The sequence below is a fragment of the Arachis ipaensis genome, chromosome B02 (assembly GCF_000816755.2).
Source record: "Arachis ipaensis cultivar K30076 chromosome B02, Araip1.1, whole genome shotgun sequence".
Taxonomy (NCBI): Eukaryota; Viridiplantae; Streptophyta; class Magnoliopsida; order Fabales; family Fabaceae; genus Arachis; species Arachis ipaensis.
The window spans coordinates 19459327-19472828 of NC_029786.2; positions in this window are offsets into that span (position 1 = coordinate 19459327).

The window sequence follows — 13502 nt, forward strand, 5'->3', positions numbered from 1 at the left end:
ATACAATTATTTTTATTAATATTAATATATTCATACATTTTATAAAATATATTATGTAATTAAATGCACGTATAAAATAGTTTTATTCTAATAATACATTAAATTAAATTCTAAAATCAATGCCCATAAAAAGTTATTCAATGATACAACGCTAAATTAAGCTTACGCTAGTATCATTTGATCCAACTTATATAATTTATTGTAGTTGAACTTGTAAAATATATATAATCTTTTCCTACACTTATAACATACACGTTAGAATTTCTCATATATATTTATGAAATGGTCTTGTATGTTTTTCCGATTGCTTGGATTCAAAGGCTTTAATTCTTTTCTATTTTCTATTATATGTAAACAAAATTAAGTACTTGTTCGGTAGTTCATTCAGTCGGTTGGGATAATGTGTTGAATGATCGACAGATCAGGACTTTGAGATGCTGATTATAAACGGGGAGACTGATACACCACTATTTTATGATACATTTTATGCTGAATTGAGTGGATTTTATTCATTATTTTCACACTTATTTATAAAATTCACATGTTTTACATTTTTCTTATTAATTTTGTACTATAATTGAAAACATACTTCTTTAGTCTTAAATTTGTTAATTTTAATCTTTTCTTATTACCTTTCGATGCCGTGATATGTGTGTTAAGTGATTTCAGGTTTTCCAGGACAGGAATGGCTTAGAGGATGAAAAATAAGCATGCATAAGTAAAAGGAACACAAGAAGTTGAAGTTTTTAGAATCTGGTAGCGACGTGCACGCAAGGGCGACGCGTACGCGTGACCAGTGCAGCAGACATACGATGCGCACGCGTGGATGACGCATACGCGTGACCAGGAATTTGTTCAAGCGACGCGTACACATGGCCGACGCGTACGCGTGACAGAGCATCACGTGCTGCAATTTACAGAAAACGCTGGAGGCGATTTCTGGGCTGCTTTGGACCCAGTTTCAGGCCTGAAAATGCTGAATAGAGGCTGCAGAGTGGAGCTAGAAAGGGAATCAATCACTCATACTTTCATTCATATAATCTTAGGTTTTAGATGTAGTTTTCTAGAAAGAGATGCTCTCTCCTCTCTCTCTAGGTTTAGGGTTTCTTCTTTTGATTTCTCCTTAGGTTCAGGTTCAATCTTCGTTTAATTTAGTCTTCTTTTACTTTTATTTGTTCTAGCACATTAATTATTTACTTCTCTCATTGATTCCTTTGTTTTGCTAATTTAGTTTATGAGTTCATGTGTTACTCTCAATTTTTATTAATGCAATTTATGTTTCACATTTCTTATTGTTCAATTGCTTTGGTTAGTTTTAGATTTCACTATGTCTTGTTAGTTTTCTAAGTTTTTATTTTATACCTTCCAAGTATTTGATAAAATGGTTGGTTGGATTTTAAATTAGATTTTTTTGTTCTTAACTTGGATTGATCAATTAGAGACTCTTGAGTTATCGAAATTCTTTTGTTGATTGGTGATTGAGACTTGCTAGTTGGCTTAAACTTCACTAAATCTAGTATTTGATTAGGACTTGTGAACTTAAGTTGATTTTACTCACTTGACTTTTCTTCATTGTTAGAGGTTAACTAAGTGATTCTTTTGTTGATTGGTGATTGAGACTTGCTAGTTGGCTTAGCCTTCACTAAATCTAGTCTTTGATTAGGACTTGTGAACTTAAGTTGATTTTGCTCACTTGACTTTCCTTAATTGTTAGAGGTTAACTAAGTGAAAGCAAAAGATAATTACCATCACAATTGATGATGATAATGAGGATAGGAATTCCAATTCTCAATCCTTGTTAGGAGTTTTCTTAGTTGATATTTTATTTCCTTGTTATTTACATTACTTGTTCCTTATTTCAAAACCCAAAAATATACTTTCCCATAACCAATAATAACTACAATTCCCTGTAATTCCTTGAGAGACGACCCAAGGTTTAAATACTTCGGTTAATTTTATTGGGTTTGCTTAAGTGACAAATAATTTAAACATTGACTGAGGATAAATTGTTGGTTTAGAACTATACTTGCAATGCGATATTTTTGTGAAAAATCTTTACCGACATTTTTCCTCCGTCAGAGGCTCAGCCAGCAAGTCGTTGGTTGGTCGGCAGATAGAGCCACCTGTAAAGATACTCCAATGCCTAAGTCAGTGTCTTACGATGAGGCGACTAAATTAAGGTAATAGTGACATACCTTGGGAGAGGGGTAGGTCCCTCTCCTTTATCCTATTTTATTCGGGTGGGCTCTCCTTCTACTAAGACCCAGCCCCTCAGAAGCTTCCATCAGTTGGCAGGACCTCTTCAGGAGATCGGTGCATGTGAGGTGCATCTCGTTGTATGAACGGGCGCGGGTCCGTTTGGTGGGCCTCCAACTCTTGTCGGGTTGGGCCAGAAGAGTGTCCCCAATACGACAAAGTATGAGATTCACGTCTAGCATATTCACTTACTCGTGTCTTTGTCGGAGGTAATCTGCGCCCAACACGGCTTCATTAGTAAGGGCCTAGGCTTCTAGTGCGTTCCGCGCGCATGGAGTTTTCCTTTAACCCCTGTTCGAGGGCGTCGCTTCGATTATCCCACCGGGGACATTAAGTGCGTTTAATTGTGATTTGAAAGCACGTGGAAAGGTCGATTTAGCCTTTGACCTTTCGAACTTCTTCTTCCTCAGTTACAATTACCGCTCCCTTTTCATTCCATCATTTTCATTTTTCTCTTCTTTTCCCATGACTGCCACCACCATTCTCCTTCTTCTCTCCATTTTTCATCCTTCCTTCCGTGACTGCTACCCTTGTTTCGACCTGCGGATTTTGCTCTGCCACTGTAGAGGACTTGCTATTTTCTGCTTCTAGCATTTTCTTATGCCAGATAATCAACGATAAGTGTGACCATTTACTTGCACCATTTTTCTTGTTTTCTGCCATGGCTGTCCTGGTTCCTTTTACTGTTGCTTTTTTCGAATCAAACTGGTATTTACTCGATAAATTGGTATTTGCTAGATAGCTTTTAGGGGGTGCCATAGGTGTCCTTCTTGTGGTTTAGGCTAGGGTGGTTTAGTATAGGTGGTGCAGAATTTACAACCACAAACTAACCGGCAAGTGCACCGGGTCGTACTAAGTAATACCTCAGGTGAATGAGAGTCGATCCCATGAGAATTGATGGATTAAGCAATAACGGTTAAGTGATTTACTTAGTTAGACAAGCAGAAAATAGTGTTTGAAAGTTCAAAAGCATTAAACAATAATCCAGAATACCAGAAGACAGGCAAGTAAATAAGTTGGGAATAAAATATGGAGAAGGCAGTTAAGGCTTCAGAGTTATCTATTTTCCAGATTGACTTTCTTATTAGTTTATTTTAATCATGCAAGATTTAATTCATGGCAAACCATATGTGACTAACCCCTAATTGCTTAGACCTTTCTAGTCTCCTCTAACTTTCATCAACCGCCAATTCCTTGGTCAATTAATTCCAATTAGGGGGTAAAGTTTAATTCTAGTTGTTATGCCACAAAAATCCTAATTATCCAAATATAAGAGGATTATATGTCACGTATCCCGTTTAGTCCAGATAATTAGAATTTAGGAGAAATTGTTTTCAAGCTGTTGTTCAAGTAAAGAGATTTTCCAAGTTATACAAGAACTCAATTAGAAAGAGGGTCATACTTCCGTTCCACCCAAATTCAAAAGATAACGAACAAAAACAATTCTTAAATTATAAATCAGTACATGAATTAAAATAGAAAAATAATAGAATCAATCCATACAATAGACAGAGCTCCTAACCTTAACAGTGGAGGTTTAGTTGCTCATAAAAAAGAGTGAAAAAAAACTAGGATTATGGTAAACTGTAAATTCGGCTGAGGTGGAATGAAAAGTGGAATAATGTTCCTCTCTCAGAAGAGAAGTTTTTTTTTCTCTTTTATATCTAATCCTAATTAATTTAAATTCTATTTTCTAAAACTAAAATAATATCTTTTCCTATTTTAAAATAAAAATAAAGTTTAAATCAAAATTAATTAAATAATCAGCGTTTTCTGCACGTGGCGCATGTCACGCGTACGCGTCAGTCAAGCGTACGCGTCGATGGTCTTCTTCGCGTGTCACGCGTACGCGTTAGGTACGCGCACGCGTCGTTGTGCAAATCTCCAAATCACGCGCACGCGTCAGGTACGCGCACGCGTCGCTCCTTGCTGGTCATCTCCTTTAATTCTTGTGCTGATTCCGTTTGTGCAAGCTTCCTCTCCATCCTCTAAGCCATTCCTGCCCTATATAGCCTTCTTCTCTTTTTCTGCGGAAGCTCCACCAAATCCAACCGAATACTACCTAAAATAAATAGAATTGCACAAGACTCAAAGTAGCATCCATAGTGGCTAAATGATAATTAATTATTGATTAAACTCAACAAATTAAATGCAAATTCACTAGGAAAAGATAGGAAAGATGCTCACGCATCACAATACCAAACTTGAATTGTTGCTTGTCCTCAAGCAACCAAAACTAATACAAGACTAAGATGTGAATTTGCATGAGAATGTGAGTTCGATTAAGCTCATGTCTCTTCTTATAGTGGGGTTTATAACTGTAATCCTGAATAGTTTTGGCATCCCATTCTCCTTTGAATTAGAAGGATGTCATTGTCATTCGGAATTTGAATCCAGATAATATTATGAATTCTCTGATCTTTTGTAACTCAATTTAATCCTTGAATACATCAGTTTTTCTTTGTTTTGTCTCAAGCTTCACTTGACACGGAAATACCACAAGCACTTAACTGGGGAACTCTTTTGAAGTTTTGATTTTTTCTTCAGCTACTCCCAGACAGTGGTGCTCAAAGCCTTTGGCATACTCTGCTAATTACAATTGATCTCAACTCCAAATGTTTTGTCTCAAGGATTACTTGACACAAGAACACCACAAGCATATGACTAGGGGAACAACTTTTTGAGCTTTTAATCATGTCTGACCTCCCTAGTCATTGATGCTCAGAGCCTTGGACCTTGCTTTTATATCCTTTTTTTTTAATTTTTTTTTTTGCTGTTTCTTTTGCTTCAAGGATTAAATTTTTGTTTATTTCAGAGAAGTCATAATAATTCTCTAAATCCCTGTTCCTTGTACATCAATATTCTTTGATTGAAATTTAAATATGCACTGTTCATATCATGCATTCAGAGTCGCAGAAAATACAACCACAATTGAATAAATGAGACTACTCTAAAATTAAACTCAATTTCTCATGCACTACATCTATTCTTTTTTCTTTTTGATTTCAAGCTCAGTGGGTAATACATGAGGCACCTTTCAACATTAAAGCAAATAATAGAAAATTTTAAAACAGTAGAACTAAACTAGAACCTAGGAATTTATCTAATAAAGGATCATGCAATAAACGAGACAAAATAGCAGAAAACCAGAATATAACATAGTAAGAACGGGAAGGAATATAGAACGAAAGGAATTCAACCACCTCAGTTATCCTGGTGGCCGTTTTATTCTTCATGCTGTGCTCCTCCGTGAAGATGACTCGCCTCCCTTTGGTACCATAAAAATAAACAGAAAAAAAACATCAGCGAAGCGACAACACCAAACTTAAAGGTTTGCTTGTCCTCAAGCGAAGAAGAACTGAAAACAAAAACAAATAGTATGATGAAAGAAGAATAAAAGGATAAAAGAACAAGAGAGAATAAAAATCAAAACTAGGCGGCGCACTAGTGGAGTTGTGCGGCGCATGCGACGCGTACGCGTACAGCACGCGTACGCGTGGGTTGCCCGATTTTGAAAGTGACTCGTAAGCGTCTGGCACGCGTACACGTGCCCTTGGTTTGTGCGAATCGCGCGAAGGCCACCGCGTGCACGCACCACTCTCTGTTCGCATGGCCTGGGAACCAAAATTCTCATATGACGCGTACGCGTTAGGGACGCGTACGCGTGGATGGCCATTGTGGGAAAACGACGCGTTCGCGTCCCTGGGCTTGTGCTCCCAACACAATTCCAACCCCACACCATCATGACTCTCTGGCTATACACCCATTTACGCAGATTTGCAGGGTCACGCGTACGCGTGGGGGACGCGCACGCATGGGTGGCTAAAAGCGCAAACGACACGCACGTGTGAGGTACGCGTACGCGTGGGCTTGTTTGTGCTCAAAACATAGTTCCAGCGCCACTCCTGCTCAACTTTCTATGTCGAACACCCCTTTTTTTTGCATAATCCTTCTCGAAGTGTTCGGTTCCTGTTCTAAAATAGCTGCATGATCAGAATAAATAAGAAGAACAGTAAAATCTCAATAAAAATCAAATAAATAAGAAAATCACTACTACGAAAAGTAACTAAGGATACGAAATTATCGGGTTGCCTCCCGACAAGCGCTTCTTTAACGTCACTAGCTTGACGGTCAGTTCTGCTAATTCAACAGATGAGCAGACCTCTGGCGATCGATCTCGCCTCTAAGATAGTGCTTCAACCTCTGGCCATTCACTATAAATTTTCTGTCAGAATTCTCTTCCTGTATTTCCACATGACCATATGGTGAAGCTCTAGTAACCACAAACGGTCCTGACCACCGGGATTTCAGCTTCCCGAAAAAGAGTTTGAGCCTTGAATTATGCAGAAGCACTCTCTGTCCTAGCTCAAAGACTCTGATGGCAATCTTCTTGTCCTGTAATAACTTGGTTCTCTCCTTATAGAACTTGGCATTCTCATAGGTTGAATATCTGAATTTATCAAGCTCATTCAACTGAAGCATTCGCTTAATTCCTGCAGCTTCTGAATCAAGATTCAGATACCTGATTGCCCAGTAAGCTTTATGCCCCAGCTCGACTGGCAAGTGACAGGCTTTGCCATAGACCAACTGATAAGGGGACATGCCAATGGGAGTCTTGTACGCTGTCCGGTATGACCAGAGAGCATCATCAAGCTTCCTAGACCAGTCCTTTCTTGAAACACTGACGGTCTTCTCTAGAATCCTCTTGAGTTCCCTGTTTGAAACTTCAACCTGTCCACTTGTCTGAGGGTGATAGGGGGTTGCCACTTTATGACAGACTCTATATCTATGCAGAAGAGAGTCCAGCTGTCTGTTATAGAAGTGACTTCCTCCATAACTAATGAGTGTCCTTGGGACACCAAACCGGCTAAAGATATATCTCTGAAGAAAGCTCATTACCACCTTGGCGTCATTGGTGGGTAAAGCCACAGCTTCTACCCACTTGGACACATAGTCAACTGTCACTAGAATATAGTTGTTTGAATGTGAGGGTGGGAAAGGTCTCATGAAATCAATACCCCACACATCAAACAAATCAACCTCAAGAATCCCCTGCTGTGGCATTTCATGATTGGCAAGGAGATTCGTGGCTTTTTCACATCTGTCGGCCAGTAAAACCCGCTCTGAAGGACCTTTGTAGCTGTCCTTTCACCACCAAAGTGACCTCCATAATCAGAACCATGACAGTGCCAAAGAATCTGCTGTGTTTCTTCATCTGGGACACGTCTCCGGATGATACCATCTGAACACCTTTTAAAAAGGTATGGTTCCTCCCAAATGTATTAATTTGCATCAGTCAATAGCTTCTTTACTTGTTTCCTACTATACTTCTTTGGAATAAAATTCATGGATTTGTAATTCGCAATGTCTACAAACCATGGAGCCTGCTTAATAAGGAACAATTGCTCATCCAAAAATGTCTCAGTCACAGATGTGGGTAGTTGTACTCCTGCTTCAGGCTCAATTCGGGAGAGATGGTCAGCTACTTGATTTTTTGACCCTTTTCTGTCTTTTATCTCAATATCAAACTCCTGAAGGAGTAACACCCATCTAATTAATCTTGGTTTAGAATCCTGTTTGGTTAGAAGGTACCTCAAAGCAGCATGATCAGTATAAATAATAATCTTAGAACCAATTAAATAAGACCTAAACTTATCAACAGCATACACAATAGCTAATAATTCTTTTTCTGTAGTTGTGTAATTCTTTTGGGCATCATTTAACACACGGCTAGCATAGTAAATGACATGTATAAGCTTGCCATGCCTCTATCCTAAAATAGCTCCTATAGCAAAATCACTAGCATCACACATTAACTCAAATGGTAAATCCCAGTTAGGGGGAGCTATAATGGGGGCAGAGGTAAGGTTTGCTTTCAGAGTTTCAAAAGCATGCAGACATTCAGCATTAAAAACAAAGGAAACATCAACAACCAACAAGTTGCTTAATGGTTTAGCAATTTTAGAAAAATCCTTTATAAATCTTCTATAAAATCCTGTATGACCCAAGAAACTCCTGACTGCCTTAACATTAGCTGGTGGTGGTAATTTTTTAATTACCTCCACCTTTGCTCTATCAACCTCAATTCCCTTACTTGAAATCCAGTGTCCAAGAACAATACCTCCTGTAACCATAAAATGACATTTTTCCCAATTTAGAACAAGGTTTGATTCTTGACACCGTTTCAAGACAAGAGATAAATGCTTAAGGCAGGATTCAAAAAAATTACCAAAAACAGAAAAATCATCCATAAATACCTCAATGAACTTTTCAACCATATCAGAAAAAATTGAAAGCATACACCTCTGAAAAGTTGCTAGAGCATTACAAAGTCCAAAAGGCATTCTCCTATAGACAAATACTCCAAAAGGGCATGTGAATGCTGTCTTCTCTTGATCTTGAGGGTCCACTGCAATTTGATTATATCCAGAATATCCATCTAGAAAACAATAGAAGGCATGACCGGCTAACCTCTCAAGCATCTTATCAATGAAAGACAGGGGGAAGTGATCCTTCCTTGTAGTAGTGTTGAGCCTCCTGTAGTCTATACACATTCTCCATCCTGTGACTGTCCTTGTAGGAATAAGCTCATTCTTTTCATTCTTGATCACTGTCATCCCTCTTTTCTTGGGAACTACCTGCACAGGACTTACCCAAGAACTATCAGAAATAGGGTAAATAATACCTGCTTTCCATAATTTCATTACCTCTTTTTGGACCACCTCTTTCATGGTTGGATTGAGTCTCCTTTGTGGTTGCACAATTGGTTTAGCATCATCTTCAAGGAGGATCTTGTGCATACACTTGGTTGGACTAATCTCCTTCAAGTCACTAATGGTCCATCCAAGAGCTGTTTTATGGCTTCTGAGCATTGAAATAAGCGCCTCTTCCTCTTCAGGCTTCAGGGAAGAGCTAATAATCATTGGATAGGAATCATTTTCACCTAAAAGCACATATTTCAGAGAAGGAAGTAAAGGTTTAAGCTCAAGCTTGGAGGCTTCCTCCTCTACTTTAGGCGTGTGAACCATAGCCTTCTGGGGTGGTGAATCATCAACTTCAACTAATTCATACTCAGAAATATGATCCAGAATGTCATCAAGCACCTCAGCTTTCAGTACCTCTTTAACAAGTGGTTCAATAACATCTATTTTCATACACTCTTCAGAATCATTAGGGTGCTTGAGAGCTTCAAAAACATTAAGGACCACCTGTTCTTCATTGACCCTCAGGGTTAATTCACCCTTTTGCACATCAATCAGAGCTCTACCTGTAGCTAAAAAGGGTCTACCAAGTATAATAGAGGATTTTACCTCCTCTTCCATGTCTAATATAACAAAATCAACAGGAAAATGAATGGTCATACTTTCACAAGTAAATCCTCAACAACACCCACGGGTAATTTAATAGAAAGATTAGCAAGTTGAAGAAAAATACGAGTGGATTTTACCTCCTCAATTTGAAGCTTTTTCATCACTGAAACTGGCATGAGATTGATGCTAGCTCCAAGATCACATAAAGCCCTCTGAATGGTGACATCTCCAATGGTGCAAGGAATTACAAAGCTCTCTGGATCTGGCATCTTCTCAGGAAGGTTATGTTGGATAATGGTCAGGGACGCGTACGCGTGGATGGCCATTGTGGGAAAACGACGCGCACGCGTCAGGGACGCGTACGCGTGGTGGGGCTTGTGCTCCCAGCACAATTCCAGCCCCACACCATCATGATTCTCTGGCCATACACCCATTTACACTCGGGAGCGATATGTGGAGGTGGTCCCGAGGAGGTGAACTACGAGCTTTTGGTTTTGGGCCCTAGGGAACGTATTTGTCTTCTCAACCTTGATGCTTTTCGTGTCCCTGACTGGATGCAGGTATATAAGCCTATCTTCACCGTCCTGGGCATCCGGTTTTCCTTTTCACCATTCATCCTGACTCTCTTAAATAGATGTGACGTTGCCCCTCTCAGCTTCACCCCAACAGCTGGGGCTGCCATCCGGTGCTTCGAGATGGTTTGCGAGTACTTAGAGCTCCTGGCTACTATAGAAGTTTTTCTTTATTTTTTCCTTCTTACAAATCCTTTCTGGGAGGGTAAGCATAAGAAAGGGTACCTCTCCTTCCGAGTTGTGCAAAACTGAAGGACCTTCAGCTTCTTCGAAGATTCCTTCCATGGCTTTAAAGAAACCTTTTTTAAAGTGAGGCCGCTTGAGGTCATCACCCTTTCTGGCTTACCCACGAGGGGAAGAGGCACATCTCGACCTACTATAGCTTTGGCGCTAGCTCCAACTATTTGATCAAGGTGACTTATAAGGGTGTAGGTCGGCAAAATCAGCAGATTATCGATGTCTTATTGGCCGTGTTTGTCCCTAATACCCTTAACCCCCATCTTCTGATGGGTGATTGGGACGCCATCCGAGATTGTGTTGGTAAGTGTAAGACGCTTTATCCGTTACTATTCTTCCATTTTCCTGACTTCTATGCTGTAACTTATTTATGAATTCGTAACTTGACTTTTGATTTTTCCTTACAATTGAGATGGCCGCTGAGAATACCATCCTTAGTCGCTTGATGAGCCACTTTATCCCCAAAGAAGATGACGACGCCTCCAACTCCCCCAATCCTCAAGCAGAGATCCCCCATCCTGAAGAACTGGAGGTCTAACCCTAACCTCAACCCGATCCCCAACCTAGGCATAGTACGATGGGTGAGGTCGACTAGGGCAAGGCTGCTATGGTTGAGCACTCTTCGGGTGCTCGGGTGGAGGAAGATGAGGTACTCGTGATCCCCAATCCTAAGAAGAGGAAGTCTAGGTCTTCTAATTCGGGGCAAGCTCTAATAGTTATGAAAAAGCACTTTGATGCGGGCACTTTCATCGATTCCCAACTACTGCCGGGCACCAAAACTTTCTTCTGCGATGAAGACCTGACGATTCAGGCTAAGTGGATATACCGAAGCCATCTCCGAGCTCTCGCTATTGCGAGGAAGGTTGAGCCAATCTTGGCCCAATGCCAGACTCTGGATGAAAAGTATATGATGGCTCAGTATAAAATTTCTAAGCTGAAGGCTGAGGGAGAAAACATGAGGAACTAACTGATAGGCACCAAGAAGTAGCAGAAAGAGGATAGCGAGGAGATTCAGCGACTGACTGATCAATATACCGGCCTCCTAAAGCAAATCAATGAAGCTCAAGGTCGGGCCATGACGGCAAAAGATTGGGTGAAGGAGCTGGAAAAAGAGCTGGCTGAGGCCGTAAAATCGGCAGATGCTACTCATCTTGAGGCCACCAACATGCAAAAAAAGAATAAGGAAATTATAAAGGATGCCCAAGATGCTATTTCTACTACCTAAGAGGCAATGAAGGCTCAAGTGCTTCTGCCCGCTCCTGGCTTCGACACTTCTTCTATCGGTGCTTTCAAAATGATCCAGGATGGCAAGATTGTGGATATGCTGAGAAAATAACTACTTTCATTCTTGTAATCAAACTCTTTTGTTGTAATTTGAAGTTTTTAGTTGCTTTTGTGTTGTCGGGCCGATTTGTTGCCCTATCAGTAAACTTGGAACTGGTGGTTTGTAAACTTTAAAATTTTGAACTTGTAGATTTGGTTTGTATACTTAAGCCGTAGTGGCCGATTAATCGTGTGATTATTATGCTATTGACCGTTTAGTTGTATTTCGATAAATATCCATTTATTCCTGCAGGGTTTCCCAGGTTGATCAGTCTTTGAAAGCTGTAGTTATAACTTTTTATAAACTATATTTCGACGATAGACCATGCTCAACAAAAAAGAATTAACAAATGGGCCTCGTCAAAACCCTTGCCACCGTTCCGAGTTGACAGTAAGGGAAAAGAGTACCCCTTCTTTTTATAAACTATACTTCAACAAGAAAATGTGCAACAAAAGTGAAACTAAAACAAAGACATAGGTTAATAAAATGAATAAGGAAAGTAACAAGGTATAACCAAATCATCTTTGGAGACCGTGAAAGTGTAGACCTTTACGAGTAAAACCTCCTCAGGGTTGTCGCGTTCCATGTTCTCGAGAGTTCCTTCTCATCTAGTCGCTCCAGCTTATACGCCTTTCCCTGCACCTCTTTCACCCTGTAAGGCCCTTTCCAATTGGGGACAGCTTTCCTTCCCCTAGTGTCAATTTCAGTAACCGTCCACATTCTCACTATGATCCTCATCGTTTCTCTCTCTTCTCTTCGTCTCTCTTCTCTCCCACCCACGTGAAGTATTCCAAAAGTAAAATAAGAAAAAAGAACTCTGCTTAGTATTCAAATCAAAGATGAAAAAGGTAGGTTACTAAAATCAAGCAAGAAGAAAGTCAAACAAGCTAGGGATCTAAGCAAATATCACATCCAAAGGCTACATTAGAGAAAGTTTTTCTTCTTTATGCTTCATTGAACATTGTTGAAGAAACATTCTCTCTACATGTACCGAACTGGAAAGATCAAGAAGTTAAAGATTATGGAGCTTTGCTACAGATCAACGGTCAAGAAAGAAACTTGGAGTCAAAGCACAAATGAATGGCCAAGATTCTTCAAGAAAATTGAAAAAGAATGAAAGAGAAGATGGTAGGTACGGATGCATGTAAAGTTCACTCACTGCTGCTATTCTATCTCTCTTCTACGCCGCTGCTGCTGATATTGGGAAAAAAAAGTCAAATGTGCTGAAGCCAAGTATTAAGCTTTGGAAGCTTTACTTCTCTATTAAAAGGGTAAACGGCCAGGGGTTGGTTCAAGGAGTGAGAATACAAAGGTTGGGTTTCCATAGCTTACAAAGCTATACCTATCTTCTCCTTTATGGTTCTTTATTGAATATTCAGCTTTTTCAGTTTTATCTTTCTTATGGAAAAAAGTATTAATGTGAGAAATTAAGAAAAAGCCATTGAGAGAAAAGGTAAAGAGAGTTAGACTTGGAGAAAAGTCAAATGTTTATTTCAGAAATTTTTTGTACATTTTTTTATTTAGTTTTCATGATCTTGAGGGGATTCCCTTGTTAAGTTAGGTGTGTACTTAGTGGTTGAAAATTTAGGGAGTGAACATAGTCAATCTAGCTTGGGTAGAAGCTGGGTTTGTCCCAGATAGGATTGGGTTAAATCCTAGAGAAATTGGTGTTTGTAATCTTTAAAAGATAGTAAAAATTCTACTACAATTGTGGAGAGACTGGATGTAGGTCACGTTGCACATGGTGGCTGAACTAAGATATATGGTTATGTCACTCTTCTTTCTCTGATCTAATTCTGGTTT